The sequence below is a fragment of the Macrotis lagotis genome, chromosome 2 (assembly GCF_037893015.1).
Source record: "Macrotis lagotis isolate mMagLag1 chromosome 2, bilby.v1.9.chrom.fasta, whole genome shotgun sequence".
NCBI classification, from domain to species: domain Eukaryota; kingdom Metazoa; phylum Chordata; class Mammalia; order Peramelemorphia; family Peramelidae; genus Macrotis; species Macrotis lagotis.
The window spans coordinates 118,995,024-119,012,319 of NC_133659.1; the positions used below are offsets into that span (position 1 = coordinate 118,995,024).

The 17,296-nt window shown below is 34.0% G+C and overlaps 1 protein-coding gene across 1 annotated transcript in view; it reads right to left on the bottom strand.

Moving 5' to 3' along the window:
- The window catches only part of USH2A (usherin), a 1,130,853-nt gene that overhangs the window by 546,306 nt on the left and 567,251 nt on the right, over positions 1–17,296 (bottom strand). The gene's annotated exons all lie outside the window — the stretch shown is intronic.

The window sequence follows — 17,296 nt, forward strand, 5'->3', positions numbered from 1 at the left end:
TGTAGACATTCAGTTTATTAATCAGTCTAATACCTCTTCTCTCCCACACTTTCATTCAGAGCCTCCCAAATGCATAACTAACTTTGGCAATGTGCTTGTCAACCTCATTATCAATGTGCGCCTCCCTGGAAAGGACACTGCCAAAGTAAGTGACTTGTCCACAATACTCAAAACTTCTCTATTTATTGTAATTGATGATTCTACATATGGATGATGTGCTGCTTACTGATGGAGAACCTGTGTTTTCTTGGTGTTAATTGTTAGACCAAAATTAGCACAAGCAGCAGAGAATCAGTTCGTACTTTGTTGCACCTCAGCTTCAGAGGCTGCATTGAATGCACAATCATCTACAAACAGATCATGCACCAACACTCCCTCCACTTTGATCTTGGCTTGCAGCCTTTTCAAGTTGAAGAATTTTCCATCAATACAGTAGCTGACCTTGAGGTCATGTTCATTCTCAGTGAAGGCATTGGATAACATGGCTGAAAATATCATGCTATAAATATAAGAAAAAAGACACATTCTTGTTTCACTCCATTGGTGACTGGGAAATATCTAGAATAGTGTAGTCTATCCAGAACCCAGGAAAGCACACCATCATGAAATTGATGTACCATACTGATGAACTTTCCTGGGCAACCAAATTTTGACATAATTTTCCATAAACCCTCATGATTGATGGAAATAAAAGGCTGTGGTCAAATCTGCAAACATTGCATACAGACTTTTGTTCTACTCCAATATTTTTCCTGGAGTTGTAGAGCATCAAACACTGTTACTTGACCCTTTCTGAAGCCACACTGACTTTCAAGGAGGTGACCACCTTTCAGGTGAGGGATCAGCTATTGAGAAGGACTCTGGTGAGGATCTTACCAGCAATGACTAAAAAAGAAACCTCCCTGTGATTGTCCCAGGACAGTCTATTCTCTTTATCTTTATCAAGATGACCAATGGAGGCAGGGATTCTTCAGGGATTAACCTCTTAATGCTATATAATCTGAAAAATTTCAGTCAACTTTTGGATGAGTTTTGAACTCCCTATCTTGTTAAGATCTCAGCTGGAATAGAATCAGCACCAAGTGCTTTGCCACTTGAAAGGAGCCTAATGGCATTCAAAAGCTATTCTTCAATTGTAACTTCAGTTAGGGATAGATTGAATTCAACTTGAGGTAAATGATCAATGGTTTCTGTATTGATTGATGATGGTCATTAAGAACACTATGAAAATGTTCAGCCCATCTCGCTAGGATCAAGTCTTTATGGTAATCAGGGTGGCTCCAACAGCACTGAGTAGCTGAGATATACCATAGGTCTTTGGCCCATAAATAGTCTTCTGGACATCACAAAAGCACTTTGGATTGTTAAAACCTGCATAAAACTGAATTTCATCTGCCTTCTTACTGAGGAATTAAATGGAATTTGATGGAATTAAATGCTACCATCTTAGAAATGGATGCACTATCCTGATGGTTAACCCTGTGGAGGTCTAATTTTTCACTTAGCAGCTTCTGTATTTTTCTATCCTTTTTCATCAAACCAGTCTTGATGTTTGTGAGCATTCTGACCCAGATAAGCAAATGCAGCACTGAACACTGGATCTCTGAAAACTGCCCATTTTTTTCTCCTCTATTGTTGCTAGTTGTATGTTGGCTCAGTTTTCTCTCTAAGTTAGCCATAAAATTTCCACTCATAGAAGTGAGAAGACAATTAAGAAATTTGTGCAATAAGTCATGTATGCAATAGGCCTGAACTTGGATAGTGACTCTGACAGCAGTAAAAAGGAATATGATGCAAGAAATATTACAGACATTGAAATCATATTTTTGGCAATTGGGTTACGTAGATGGAACTTAAGAATGACACCAACAAATGTGAGCCTGGATAAGGATGCCTTCAAGAGTTATAAGAAATCAATTCTCAGTCTGGTTCACTGTCTGACTTCAAGGTCAATATGCTAATAGACTAGCTCTATGTAATGTCTATTCAACTTCATAACATGGGCTAGAAAAAATTTATTCATTCAATTGACTTTTCCTATGTAGATCATAGAATAATGTATCTAGAGACAGAAGAGACCTCAGAGGCAATTTAGTAAAACTTCTTCATTTTTTTAAGTTTACTTTTTGTAGGACAATGTGGTTAAATGACTTGCTCAAGAACACATAGCTAGTATCAAGTATCTGAGACCAGATTTGTACTGAGGTCGAACTGACTACATGACCAGTGCTCTTTCCATTGCCCCAGCTAGATGCTCAAACTTCTTCACTTTTATAGATGAGGAAGATTAATTTAAGCTAAGATGGATTGATTTGTCGACAGTCACACAAACCGCAAGCATGAAAGATGAGATTTGAGCCTAGGACCTGAGATAGTTACACTCATTCCTTTTTTGTGGTTATGAAAATCATGTAAAAAGCTCTACTAAGTAATTGTTGTTACTGTTTAGATGTGTCCAACTCTTTTTGACCTCATATGTGGTCTGATATGTAAAGTTGTAGTGAAATGAGCACACTGTCTTCCACAAACAGAAAGACCTAGAGTACTTCACCATTTTTAATAAATACATATTCTATTTGGATTTTTTATCGCTATCCTCAGTGATGAGTATAAACAATTTTGGCAATTTAATCTCCCTGATTTGCTACTTATTTTATAGTAATAATGATTAAAATGTAGAAACTCAATTACATTTGTTATCTTTCAAGGAATCTTATATGCTTTTTGCCACATGCATGGTGAAAAAAAGCTTCACCTTGCTGAAGGGTAGATTCTGAAGTAGTATTTTTGAGCTACTAAAAACTTATTTATATAAAACAATAGGAATATTAGGATTCTTGATTCTCTGTACCTTTTATTCTACTATGAGACTGTAGAGAGGTTTATGCTAATAAATGTTGCTTACAATTGTATCTTTGTCCTCATTTTAATGCTACATCAAGGATTCCTTCACCACATGAGTAAACTAAGTTTCTAATGCTTTGGAGGCATAATCATTTTTAATTATTAATATTTTCTAAATTGACATTTTTTTTGGTTAGCAATAGTATCTATTACTTTTCTTGTCCTCTAAGATATCTTGAGAATGTATGGCAATTGTTCTATTCACAAACTTCCTCTGTTTTCTTGTGTGCTTTTTCTGCTTCTTGACGTAGTAACTTGATCTTTGAAATTAACAGGCCCACATCATTGATGGAGAAGAATTTTTTTAAAAAAATCTCAACAGATTTTTCTTGAGTTCCAACTGGCATCCATTTTCAATTACATTTTAAATACTCTATATTTAATATTATTATTATTATTATTATTATTATTATTATTCAATTTACTACAAGTCTTTTTTGTAAAAGTAAACATAATCTCCCCCCCAATAAAAAAGAGAAACCTCAAGAAAAATAAAGTGAGAGGGAAAAATAAGCATGCTTCAATCTGTATACAGATATCATCAGCCCTATCTTTGGGATGGATATCATTCTTTATCAAAAGTCAATCAAAGAAATTGCTTCAATATTTTCCCCCATAACTACGATTCCTAGCTCTATTTCCCTCCATCCTATTTCTCCCCACCCCATTTATTCTATTCTCTCTCTCTCCTTTCACCCAGCACTTCCTCAAAACCCACCCCCCACTTATTCTCTTCTCTCTCTCTTCACCCTGTCCTTCCTCAAAAGTGCATTTTATCTGATTACCCTCTCCTATGATCTTCCATCTCTTCTATCACCTACACTTCCCTCCTTTCCCTCTGTCTTCTTTCTCCTATCCCTTTCCTCTCCTAGTTTCTTCTAGGGTAAGACAGATTTCTATACCCAATTGAGTGTGCATGCTATTTCTTTTCTGGGCTTCTTGCAATGAGAATGAAGACACTCATTTCCCCTCACCTCCGCCTCCTTCTACTCCATTGCAAAACCTGTTTCTTGCCTCTTTTATGTGAAATAACTTAACCCATCCCAACTCTCGTTACACTTCCTCCCAGTACAATCCTTTCTCTCCCACTAACTCCTTCTTTGTAATATATATATCTATATCTATATCTATAAATATATATATATATATATATATATATATATATATATATATATATATATATATATATATATATCTCATACCTTCATATTCACCTCCCTCTTATGCCTTGGCTATATATGCTCCTTCTAACTGCCCTAATGAGATTATTTATATAAGTTATCAGTATCAGTTTCACATGCAAAAATAAAAGCAGTGCAACATCATTAAATTCCTCATAATATGCCTGTCCCATTCACCCTCTCTATGCTTCACCTGAGTGAAGTGATCTTCACTTGAAGATCAAAATTTCTGTTCAATTCTTTTTTTAACAGGAAGGATTTAAAGTTCTCTGTGTCAGTGAATGTCCATCTTTTCCCCTGAAAGATATTCAGTTTTGTGGTAGTTGATTCTTGACTGTAATCCAAGCTCTTTTGCCTTTGAAATGCCATATTCCAAGCCCTATGAGCCCTTAATGTAGAAGCTGCTGTGTTATTCTGACTGTAGTTCCATGATATTTAGTTTCTTTCTGGCTGCTTGTAATCTTTTCTCCTTGACTTTGGAGTTTTGGAATATAGTTATAATATTCCTGGCAGTTTTCATTTTGGAATCTCTTTCAGGAGATGATTAGTGGGTTCCCTCAATTTCTATTTTACCCTCTGCTTCTAGGATATTGGGGAAATTCCTGGAGAATTACTTGAAAAATGAAGGCTAGGCTCTTTTCCTGGTCATGACATTCAGGTAGTCCACTAATTTTTCAATTAGCTCTCCCAGATATGATTTTCAGGTCAGTTGCATTTCTAGTGAGATATTTGACATTTTTTCCTAATATTTTATTATTTTGATTTTGATCTATTGTTTCTTCATTTCTCACAAAGTCATCAGCTTCCTTTAGTTCCATTCTACATTTAAAAGAATTATTTTCATCAGAAAATATTTGAATCACCTTTTCCAACTTGCCAATTCTGCTTTTTAAGTCTTTTTTTTTCCTCCTCATTGATCTTTTGAACTGCTTTTTTTCCATTTGATGTAAAGTGCTTTTTTTAACATGTTATTTTCTTCAGCATTTTTTGGTATCTCCTTCACTAAGCTGCTGACTTGGTTTTCATGGTTTTCTCACATTGTTCTCATTTATCTTTCCAATTTTTCCTCTAACTCCGTTACTTGATTTTCAAAATATTTTTGAGTCCTTCCATAGCCTGAGACCAATTCATATTTTGTGGAGGCTTTGGGTGCTGCAGAAGTTTCCACTTTGTGATCTTCTGAGTGTGTATTTTGTTCCTCCATGGGTCAAAATAATTGTCTATGGTCAGATTTATTTTTCTTCTATTATTTACTCATTTCTTCAGCCTATGACTTGATTTCAACTCTTTGTTAAGGTGAGGTTCTGCTTCTAGGATGAAGGACATGCTGTCCCAAGCTTTTGAGAGATTTTACAGTTGTTTTCAGGGACAAATTCCCAGGGACCTCAATTCTCTCAAGGTCTGATGAGAGACTCCGATTGCTCTCCCGGCCTGGGGATGACAAGCATTCCCCTTTGCCCTGGAACTGCAAGGAGGGGCCTTGCATGCTATGCCAGTAAAGCCCCTCTTTCTGAGACTGGGATCTGAGTATGGGCAAAGTAAGAGTGTCCTGCCTCAGAGGTAGCAGAGGGGCCTCTGCAATCTCCTCTGATCCCCTTACTATCTGTGGGGTGAGAGCTCTGGAAGCAGCTGTTTGGGTAGCTCCTGCCAGGTGGTTTCTCAGGCTCCCTTCTGGCTCCTGGGGTTAGAGCTGTTCTGGGGCCTGTGCTGGACTAGGCTTGTTTTTCACTGTGTTTTGACAGTTTTCCTGCATACCTTCCAAGTTGTCCTTGGCAATCCATGGACTAAGAGGTCTGGAAACTGCCCCTGCTGTCATGGACCCAGGCACCCCTGGGGGACCCTGTGGGTTGTTTCTGGATGGTTGAAGCAGTTCACTTGGAGCAGTCACAGTTGTACTTCAGCTCTTACCAACCCTGATGTAACAGACCTTTTCAATGGATCTTCCCAGTTGTTTTGGGCCAGAAAATTGTTTCACTCAGTCTTTCTGTGGATTCTGCCACTCTAGAATTTGATGTCAAGTCATTATTTAAAGGCATTTGGAATGGTATGGGGGAGAGCTGCTGAGATTTCCTGCCTTCACTCTGCAATATTGGCTCTACCCGCCCCCCCCCCATTCTTAATTGCTCTTGCCAAAATTTCTGTAAATTTCTTTCCCCCCTCTTCTATTTCTTCCTATAGTTAACTTATACTCAGAGCAGAGTTGGAAAACTTAGGAAATCAATCAAAAAACATCTATTAATTGTTTTATTCCAATAAAACACTGTTGTTAAGTGTTATAGATATAAATAAAAATGTAAAGAAAAACCAGCGAGTAGATCAATTTGGCTGTAATGAAATCAATTAATTAAAAAACAATAATTGTCTGTTATGTAATAAGTATAGTGCTTAGTGATAGAGGTAACAATGAAAAACCTGAATCCTGCCTTCAAAATAGGAATAATGTCTTATTAGGAAAGATATAAGGATAAGAAATGGAATAATGCATTTTATAAGGCTAAAAAGGTAACAATGAGTCATATTGTAAAGAGCTTTAAGCGTGGGATAAAGGTATTTATATTTTTCCTAAAAGAAATAATTAATAATGATAACAATAATAATAGTTAATAATGAGACCTAACATCTATATAACATTTATTCTGTGACTGGCATTGCATATATTATTTTTATTATTTCTCTTCATAACTCTGCAGAGCAGGTATTATTATTCTCCCCCATTTAGAGAGGAGGAAGCTAAGACAAACAGAAGTCAAGGGATTTACTCAGAGTCATAAGACTAATTAGTATCTAGTTCATATATGTATTCAGGTGTTCTGACTTCAGGCCTGAGGCTCTATGCACCGAATCACCCTGATACAATAGGGAGACATTGGACTTTTTTTTGACTAGAGAAATGACATGGTCTTAAGTGTGCTTAAGGAATATCATTTTGGAGGTTGTTTGTAAAATGAACTGGACATGTGAAAACCCCAAAAAAGTTAGACTAAATAAAAGACTAATGCAACAGGCCTTTGAGAACTTGAACTAGGATGGCAGATATGTAAATAAAGGGGAAAAATATATGGCAACAGTATTATAGAGGTAGAATTATCAAGAATTGACAATGTATGCGACATGGAGGGGTAAGGAAAAGGGAAGACTTGAAGATGACTTGGAGAATTCAACCTCCCTCCTAACTAGAGAGTTGATGGAATCCTTAAAAATAGAAAGGTGAGTTTATGGGAAAATAAAAATTTTGTTTTAGATATAATGTGTTTGTGATGTATAAGATATGCAGGCAGAGATATCTAATATGCATTTGGTTATATACAGTTAGTTTTATATAACAAGACATGTCAGAAGCAAAAGAGTTGTCACAAAACCCAGAGAGAAGAACATATTCAGAAAAAGAGTTCCCACCAAATACCCCAGAGAATTCAAAAGGAATGAGGTTTGAAAAGAAGGGCCATTGAATAAACCTTTAAGAGACAATTGGTATCATTGGAGTGAACAGTGTCAGCTGATTGGATTACAAAATAGATTGCAAGGGGTAAGTTAAGAAATGAATGAGAGAAGTAGAATCAACAAGATGGCTAGCTCTTTCTCAAAGTGGCTAAAACAAGGAGAAAATATATAGAATTATAGCTTGATGACATGATTGGGGCAATTGGTGGGACTTTTAAGAATAGGGGAAGTTTGTCTTTCAAAGGTCACTGAGAGAGAGCAGAGAACAAAAATAACCTTCAACAAAACAAAGAAAAGTTGGACCACTATTAACATAATCTGAAGAATTTTTGAATAGGTTTTCTTGAAATGGAAATTTATTGCTTTCTGTTTTTCATAGGACTGTAAGTACTGCAGTGTGCATGGCAATGTTTTATTTTCCTTCTTATTTTGGATTTAAAATAAAGTAAAAATATTTTTAAAAGGTCACTGAGAGTAGCTTGTTAATCACATTGAACAATTTTGTTTGTTTTTTAATATATATTTTAATATAGTTTGTATGACCTGGTGACTTTAATTCATCGAGATTATCTAGGAAAAAGTTACTATTTCCTTATTAGTTATTCTATTCTATTTTTTCAAATGCAAAATAATTCCTAGGTAAAATAAAACAGAAAAAAAGATTAATCATGTACTTATGTTTGCTTTTTTGCCAATATTAAAGTTTGTTTCATCTGATCCTTCTCTTTTTCTCAATATATCTTTTTACAGTTTATTTTCATCCACATGCACATGCATATTTCCAAGTTACAAAATTTTCCTCCATCTTCCATTCCCACTCCCTCCCCTAAGCAGGGAAGAGTCAGGTTAGCATTTTACATACATATTTGATAAACATGTTTATAAATTAGTAATTTTCAGCATGAGGAATTAGGATAAGGGGAAAGAGATACATAAGAGATAATTTTTATGAAATGTTCATCAGATTCAGGAGGGTATGCTTTGTTTTGTTTTTCTTCTTCTGGATGGAGATAATATAATAAAAAAATAATAGCCAGGCAAATACAGTTGTCCTAGCTCTCTGAATTGTCAAGAGGTGCTGCTTCCATCAAGGTTGTTCATTTCATAATGTTGTTTTTGATGTGTACATTGTTTTCTTTGTTCTACTCCCTTCTATCAGCATTAGATTCCCTAAATCATTCCATGCTTCTCTAGAGTGCAGCCATTTATGGTTTCTTATACAACAAAAGTATTCGATTGTATTCATATACCATAACATGTTTAGCCATTCCTCAATTGATGGGCATCTCCTCAACTTCCAATTCTTTTCCAGTACAAAAAGAGTAGCTATGAATATTTTGGAACATGCAGGATTTTTTCCTTTTTTTGTAATTTCATCTGAAAATAAACCTAGAATTGGAACTGCTGGGTCAAAGGGTATGAACACTTTTATTGCTCTTTGGGTACAGTTCTATATTGCTCTCCAGAAAGGTTGGATTCATTCACAACTCTACCAGCAATGCATCAATGACCCAATTCTCCCACAACCTCTCCAACACGGATCATCTTCCCTTTTTCTCATCTTGGCTAATTTAATAGGTGTGAGATGATACCTCATTGTTGTTTTAATTTGCATTTCTCTAACCAATAGCGATTTGGAGCATTTTTTCATATGATTATATATAGCTTTAATTTCTTCATTTGAAAACTGCCTGTTCATATCCTTTGACCATTTATCAATTGGGGAATGAATTGTGAACTTATAAATTTGATGCAGCTCTCTATATATTTTAGAAATGAGGCCTTTATCAGAACTCCTAGTTGTAAAGATTTTTTCCAAGCTTAATATATCTTTTCTAAAACAAAGTTCTTAGAATTCATGAACAACTCATTCTGAGTTCCATTACTGAATATCCATACTATTTTTACAGAATTTTTATGATGCTTTTACTCTTCTCTTATTTGTCCTTGCTTTGATTTTCAGTTTTTCAATTCTATAGCATGTTTATTAAGTACCTAATATGTGCAAAACACTGCTTTTAGGTACTTGAAGATATGAACATAAAAATAAAGTTCCTTTTCTCAAAGAACTTTCTTTCTCTTTCTTTCTTTCTTTCTTTCTTTCTTTCTTTCTTTCTTTCTTTCTTTCTTTCTTTCTTTCTTTTTTTCTTTCTTTTTTGATTTTTATGAGGCAGTGGGGTTAAGTGACTTCCCTAAGGTCATACAGCTAGTTAAGTATCAGTTAAGTATCTGAGGTTAGATTTGAACTCAGTTCTCCTAAGTCAAGGGCCAGTCCTCTAGCCACTGTGCCACCTAGGTATCTCACTCAATGAACTTTCTCTTGAGGATTCAGGGTATTATAAAATATGGGCAAAAGATAAATTAAATAAATGAATGAATAAACAAACACAAACAAATGAATGAATAAATAAATAAATAAAAGATAATTTAAAGGAGGAGAGAATAGTATCAACAAGAGTGGCAAGAAAATCTTCTTATAAATGATGGACACATATCTGAACCTTTAAGAAAACTAAAGGGTAAAGAAAAATCATGTCATTCTAGGAATGATGACCAACATTTGGTTAGTAAAACTGCGTGAAGGTATATGCTATAAAAGAAAGCTGGGAGAAGAGGGAGGGAGAAGAAATGAATGTAGTGTTAGATTTTATATTTTTGGACTTAAAGATCACCCTAGATGGCAAATGAAGCCATGAAATTAAAAGTTTTTTTAAAGAAAGCTATGGAAAATCAGGACAGCATATTAAAAAGTTGAAAAACCCTGCTGACAAAGCCAAAACTATGGCTTTTCCAATAGTAATGTATGGCTATGAGAGCTGAACTATAAGGAAAGCTGAGTGCCTCAGAATTCATGTTTTTGAAATATGGCACTAGGGAAGACTTTTGAGAGTTCAACAAGGAGGTCAGCTCAGTCAATACATAAAGAGATTAATTTGGGCTCTTCAGCACAAAGTCAAATACTAGAGGCCAGTAGATGATATAGTAAATAAGAGCACTGGTCTTAGAGTGAGGAGGAAGGGAGTTCTAATCCAACCTCAGACACTTAACACTTATTAGCTGTGTGACCTTGGACAAGTAATTTAAACTGGGTTGCCTCATCTCCAGGGTCATCTCCAGTCATCCTGATTCATATCTGGCCACTGGACCCAGATAGATCTGGAAGAGAAAGTGAGGATGGTGACTTAGCCTAGCACTACTCACTCAAATCCAAATCATGTCCTTATCATGGCATCACCTCTCTGATGTTATAGTCTTCATTGATAATGAAAGACAAACATCATCAAAACTGGAAGTGAAAGTCTCTTTGGCCATATCATGAGAAGAAAAGATCCCGGAGTCTTTTGTAAATTTAGTGGAAACCTTTTTTTTTTTTCTGATGCTGGGACAAACTGAAACCAAAAGGAAAAAAAGGATATTAAAGGATGTGATGGATATATAGTGTCATGAAAGCAATGAAGTTGAGTTTGGATAGAGTAATGGAGACAATGGAAGATAGAGAAACCTGGTGTACTGTGGTCTATGGGATCAAAAAGAGATGGACATGACAGAACAAATGAACAAGAGCAACAAAAACTAAAAAAAGTAGACCACAAAAGCAAATGATCAAGGGGTTTAAACAATAATCTAAGGGGTTTTCCTTTGATTATAGACAAAGTAAGGAGTTACTAAAGATTCTTGAGCAAGGGAGTGACATGATTAAACCTGTGCTCGAGAGAGATTATCTTAACAGATGAATGGAAGGTCAATTGAAAAGGGTAGATAATGGAAACAAGAGGACCAGTTAGAAACTATCAACAATCCAGGTCAGAGGTGGTAAAGACATGAACTGGGTGGTGATTATATGAAGGGAGAGAATGGGATACATTAATGAGATGTTCTGAAGAGAAAATCAGTAAGCCTTGATAACTGCTTGCAAAGAGGGGGCGGGGGGAAAGAGAGATCATTAGATAGAGGGAAGATTTAAAAATAATAAACATTCTCTGTATTTCAAACATTTAGTCAATAAGATTGGTATGCTTCCACATCATATTTTCCCTTTATCTTCTTTCCTCCTCAATGCAATTTTTTTATGTCTTAAGAATTTCATTCCTGGCAAATTCTTATTCCAGCTGTTCTCTCTCCCCCTGTTGAAATAAAGACCTTGACATACCACCTAGTCTTTTTCTGAACACTGAAATATATACTTCCAAATCTAGGATGGTACCAGAAAAAATTTGACTTTTTTTCTTTGTCCATCATAAATTCCAGGATGGCATTGTTACTTCTCCTCTTCCTCTGCCTCTTGGATTCTGATCATTTCTACTTTAATAGTCAGTTCATCATCATTATATCTAGATCATTAGATATAGAAAAAACATCTCATTCCATTTCTTAGTTTTTTTAAAGCAAACTTGTAAAGTATTTGCTGCTCTGCTTTAGTCATAGAGAACTCTAATAATTGTCTATATAGTAAAACTTTCTATCAGTACTAGATTATGTTTCCATGCCAGCTTGCAACCTATATTTTACAAAGGCTCAAAATGAGGTTCAAATATAAGATCATACTACTCAAAAGAAATAAAATTACACATAGCATAAACATATAGGAAAATACCATTATTAATGATTCAGTAAATAGAACAATTAATAAAAATGATGTTATTTATTACATGTATGATCAAAAACAGATGATCCATCCAATAGTCATGTAGCAATAATAAAAGACAACAGATTGTAACTATTGATATATTTGAAGAACAAAAGGAAGATTCTCTCCTCATGTTACATAGGTCCTCAGTGAAGGATTAATAGGAAATAACAAAACAAATTTTGCAGAACAATAAATTATGGATGGGAAAACTACATTAGTGAAAGGAAGATTCACAACAATGAAATCATGAATTTACCAAACTATCAAAAGTATTCAATTGTTTAAAAATCTATGTAGATAATAGTATTATAATGATTAACATTGAAGAATGTCAATAACATTGAAACTTTTTTGTTTTTCTTTAGAAGAAAACTTTGGGGATGGGGATGAAATTTCACATATGGGGGATACTTTTCTCATATGCAAAATAAGCCTTGGGAGTCAGAAATGTGGAAAACCTCAGACTAATATGGTTAGGGTTCATTATCCAAGAGAATGCACAATATATATTAAGCACAGTGCACACAATTTCTTTAATAATGGAACCAATAAGTTGAGAGTTTCAGAAATTTAGATCTAGTAGACATCTTAGAGATCAACAATTCTAAATCTCTTATTTTACTGATGAAGAAAATGAGTCTCAAAGAGATTAATTAATTTTAGCAAGATTATACAGGGAATAAGAAGAACAGTGGCAATTCAGATTAAGAACCTAGGAGCCTAATTCAACACTCTTTCCACCAGTGGTAGAAATCCTGACTCAAACTAAAAATTATGTTAAACTCTGGGTAAATAAACAAAAGCAAAGACAATCCCTGACGTCATGAAGGTTAAATTCTTAGGGGTGAAAAAAACATCCAAAGAGAAGTAGAGGTCAGGGAAGCACAGGGAAGAAAGTTATAAAGATGTTAAATATATCCACAGGAATTAGATTTACATACTTCCATCTAGGTACAGTGGCAGAATCAATTTTATCATGGTTCATGGAAATATAAGTTGGGAGGGGAAGTGATTGAAGAGTACTCAAAATGCCAAAACTACTAAATTGGATCAAATGAATAAAATATCACCTGGAATGTCTGGAGTAATACTAATTGCATTTTGAAACAATAAACATGAATTTATTTGACAAAATGCATTCCAAAAGTCAGTGCAATTTTAATCTTTAATACTCTAAAGTATTTTTTTTTAGGTTTTTTGCAAGGCAAATGGGGTTAAGTGGCTTGCCCAAGGCCACACAGCTAGGCAATTATTAAATGTCTGAGACCAGATTTGAACCCAGGTACTCCTGACTCCAGGGCTGGTGTTTTATCCACTATGCCACCTAGCCGCCCCTCTAAAGTATTTTAAAACAAAAATCATGATAGTTTAAACCTGCAGTAAGATTTTAGGAGTTATTTTAATAATTAGTTTAATATTTATTAATAAGTTAATACACTATTAAATATTTGAACAATTTAAATTATTTTATTATTCTTGATTATGATCAATTTGATATTTGTGTGTGGGGCTCAATAATGCTCAATATAATTTTCATTAATACTACAATCAAAACTCCATGAAATAATTCACATTTAAGAATCATTTAAAAAACATACACTAAAGAGTAGAAATTGAAATGAGGATTATCAAAGAATAACTTCTCAAATATTGTCTTGTTTTAACACACACAACAAACATTTAAAGTTGGTTCAATTGTAAAAACAATTTTCAAGTGAAGTTAATGTAGAAATGGCTTTCAATATATCTTACTCTCATATCATGTTTTGTAATAATGGTACAAAAGTTTTTTTGGTCCTTTTTTTCACTGAGGACATGGACTTTACAAACCATGTATTCTCCTCTACTTTTGGAGGAAAAAATTGTTGTTCTTTATAATTTAACACAGCTCTATTTTCACCAGTGAAAAGTAAAAAAAAAATAATTGACTGAAGAGAAGCACCTTAGTACCAGATAGTATTATAAAGTGAAAGAATCTTAGACATATATATGTTTTTAAAGGCCATGACTGTAAAGGAATCTCTCTCTCTCACTCACACACACACACAAACACACATTCTCTTTCTCTCTTTCTCTCTCTGTCTATAAACATACATACATACATACATATATATATATATATATATATATATATATACACACATGTATATCATGGCAAGAAATTGTGGTTGTTGTAGCTGCTGCTGCTGCAACTGTTGTTCACTGTGTTCATTTCTTCATGACCCAATTTGGGGTCCTGGATGGTTTGCCAGATCCTTCTTCAACTCATTTGCAAATGAGGAAACTAAGGCAGCAAATAAGGTTGAGTGACTTGTCCTGGGTAAAGCAGCTAGTAAAATGTCTGAGGCTGAATTTGAACTCAGGAAGATGAGTCTTCCTAATTTCATGCCTTTTTAATAAATCACCTAAATGATTGCAAGTTGTTATCAGAGGTCAAAGTGATTTCTGTGGGAGATGGGGGAAGAGGCAGAAAAATGAGCTAATCTCAAAGGCAGAAAGACCAAGCTCTCTCTCTGATACAGCAGCTGTGTCACTCTAGACAAGTCACACAATTTCTCAGTACTGTAGTCTAGATCAATCATGTCAAATTCATATAAAAATGAGGGTCAATAAACATTATAAAAAAGATCCCTATGTTCTCTTATACTTTATTTAATTGCTGAAAAAGTGATGACTTGCCTCAACAAAGGTGTTTCTTCATTGGTATTTCCCTGCATATTACTGAAACTGATAGGTCCAGGGTCTATTCCTAATTTCAGAAAATCCATTTGTCTATAGGAAACAATATGCATTAAATGTGAATGACAATTTTTCTGTGAGTGGATGTCTCCATTCAATAGTACCATTTCACACAAAGGTTAAAAAATAGATAGTATTCCCCACGTTGACCCAGGATTGACTTGCTCACACTTTTCTGGGAAGAAGAGCAGACTGAATAAGAGACTGACCATTGTTTCTATCTTTAGTAACCTTTTCTCTTTTGTTTCCTCCTTTTCCCTCTACTCATAGTTCCCTCTGTTCAACAGGAAAGCTATGCCAGAGCTGGAAGATAAGTCACACCTGTACATCTTTGCCTTATTATGAAATAGAAATGCTAGTCTCAAATCCTTTTAGTTTATATTGTGTACCTGATGCTTCTGTTATTTTTAATGGTTGATTAAAATTGAAATTGGTTAAATGAAATTGGTGATTTTATATTTGGTAGTCATAAAAAGAAGGCCTTCTTGGTAATCTAAAGAGGGAAGCTACTCTAGTCTTCAAATTTACTAGCCTCCACAAATGAATTCAGAATGTGGAAGACAGAGTTGTCACCTGAACCTTAGTCTACCTGTTCCTATTAAGTCTGGTCTTTGTATACAGCAGAAAATACAATTCAGTCATATATTTATATATATATATATATATATATATATATATATATATATATATATATTTATATATATATATACACACACACACACACACACACACACACACACATATATATATGTATGTATATATATAAATCCCAATTCTCCATGGGGGGGGGAGTAATACAATCTCAAAAAATATTTATTTTACAAACCAATAAAAGGACTACAAATAAAACACACCCAATACTTCTGTCCCTTTAGCTAGTATCTCAAGGACAGGAGTCTGGATATATATAGTCAAACCCAAGGATCAATATATATATATGTAAATATTTTTATAAAAATATACGTTATTCAATCTAATTTTATTCTCCATAATTTAGAGGACAAATATGGACAATTTATAGAAAGAAGAGAAATACATGAAAGGGAACAGCAACATTTAATTTTTTCTATTAAATTAATGCTTCCTGAGATTTAAAACTTCTGGATTTTATTAAAGACTAGTTGAACTAGACCATTACAAAGACTGCAGGACAATTATCTTGTTTCTTCTTCAAAATTCTAGCTATCCAATGATCATACTTTTAATAGGCATTTAATAACCATCAATGGAAGAAACAAAGATTTTAAATTGAAATTAAAATCTATAATCCTTTGAAATGATGGAATTACTTTCACATTAGTGGTAAGGTGGTGTTTAAGGGTTGGAGGGAATAAGGAATTAATTTGCTAGAGCAAGTGGTATAAATGGACTTGGAAGGAAGAGTTTCAGGGCATCCCAACTCTATTAGTATTCACGCTGGTTGAATATAGGGCAATAGAGTAAGAGAAAATAATCTCCATTTTCATTGCTCTCTAATGCTCAGATTGCTATGCAAGTAGAGTAGGACAAGATTTCATTATTTAATACTTGTAGCGAATGATCACTAATTATTTAATATTTGTAGCCAATGATCACTCATTTATGTCTTATGAGAAATTTGTAATAAAATAGAAAATAACTTCAATAGTGGTGATAATTACTCATTCTAATTATTTGAGCTCTCTCAGTGTCCCTAAATATATCTGTCGCATTTGCCACTGAGCTTAATTAAACTGAGATGACTGTATTAATTAAAAACCATAGTAAACACACGACTAAATAATAAACTACCAGTTTTTCTTTCTTCCTTTTTGGGCAATGCTATAAGATGCTGTATAACTTTTCAGTGATGAGGTATTTAAGTCATCTCTCAGTATATACTTCAAAAAAGCTAATAGTACATTTTGAATTGAAAAAAAGATTAACTTGCCTTGATCCAAAAATTCTATTAATTTAAAAAAATATTATCATGTCACAATAATGACATTTTTAGCAAATTTCTAAAAGCATTTTCCTTAAATGTATAAATACATTCTTTTTTTTAGTGACAATTTAGCAAGCTGGTTTGATTATCTGATTTCATCAAAGAAGAACCATAGCAATTCAAAAATTTCTCAGGAAAATATAGGATTCCACTTCAAGGTAAATATCAATACATGCAATTAATGCATAAAATATAACACATGGCCTTTTTCTAGTTCTAAGAGTTGTATTATTGCAAACTAAGAGAATTTCAAATTGTCTTTTTTAAGGTAAATGTTTTAAACAGAAATAGATATAATTACCCAAAATTCATGCACGAATAAATACCCCACATTCATCATAAAAAACTAATTATTGCCACAAACAGAATGAATTTGGAAAGACAATATCATTCTCCCATTAGCATCCTCAGAGTCTTCATTTGTTCTGTTCAATTTTT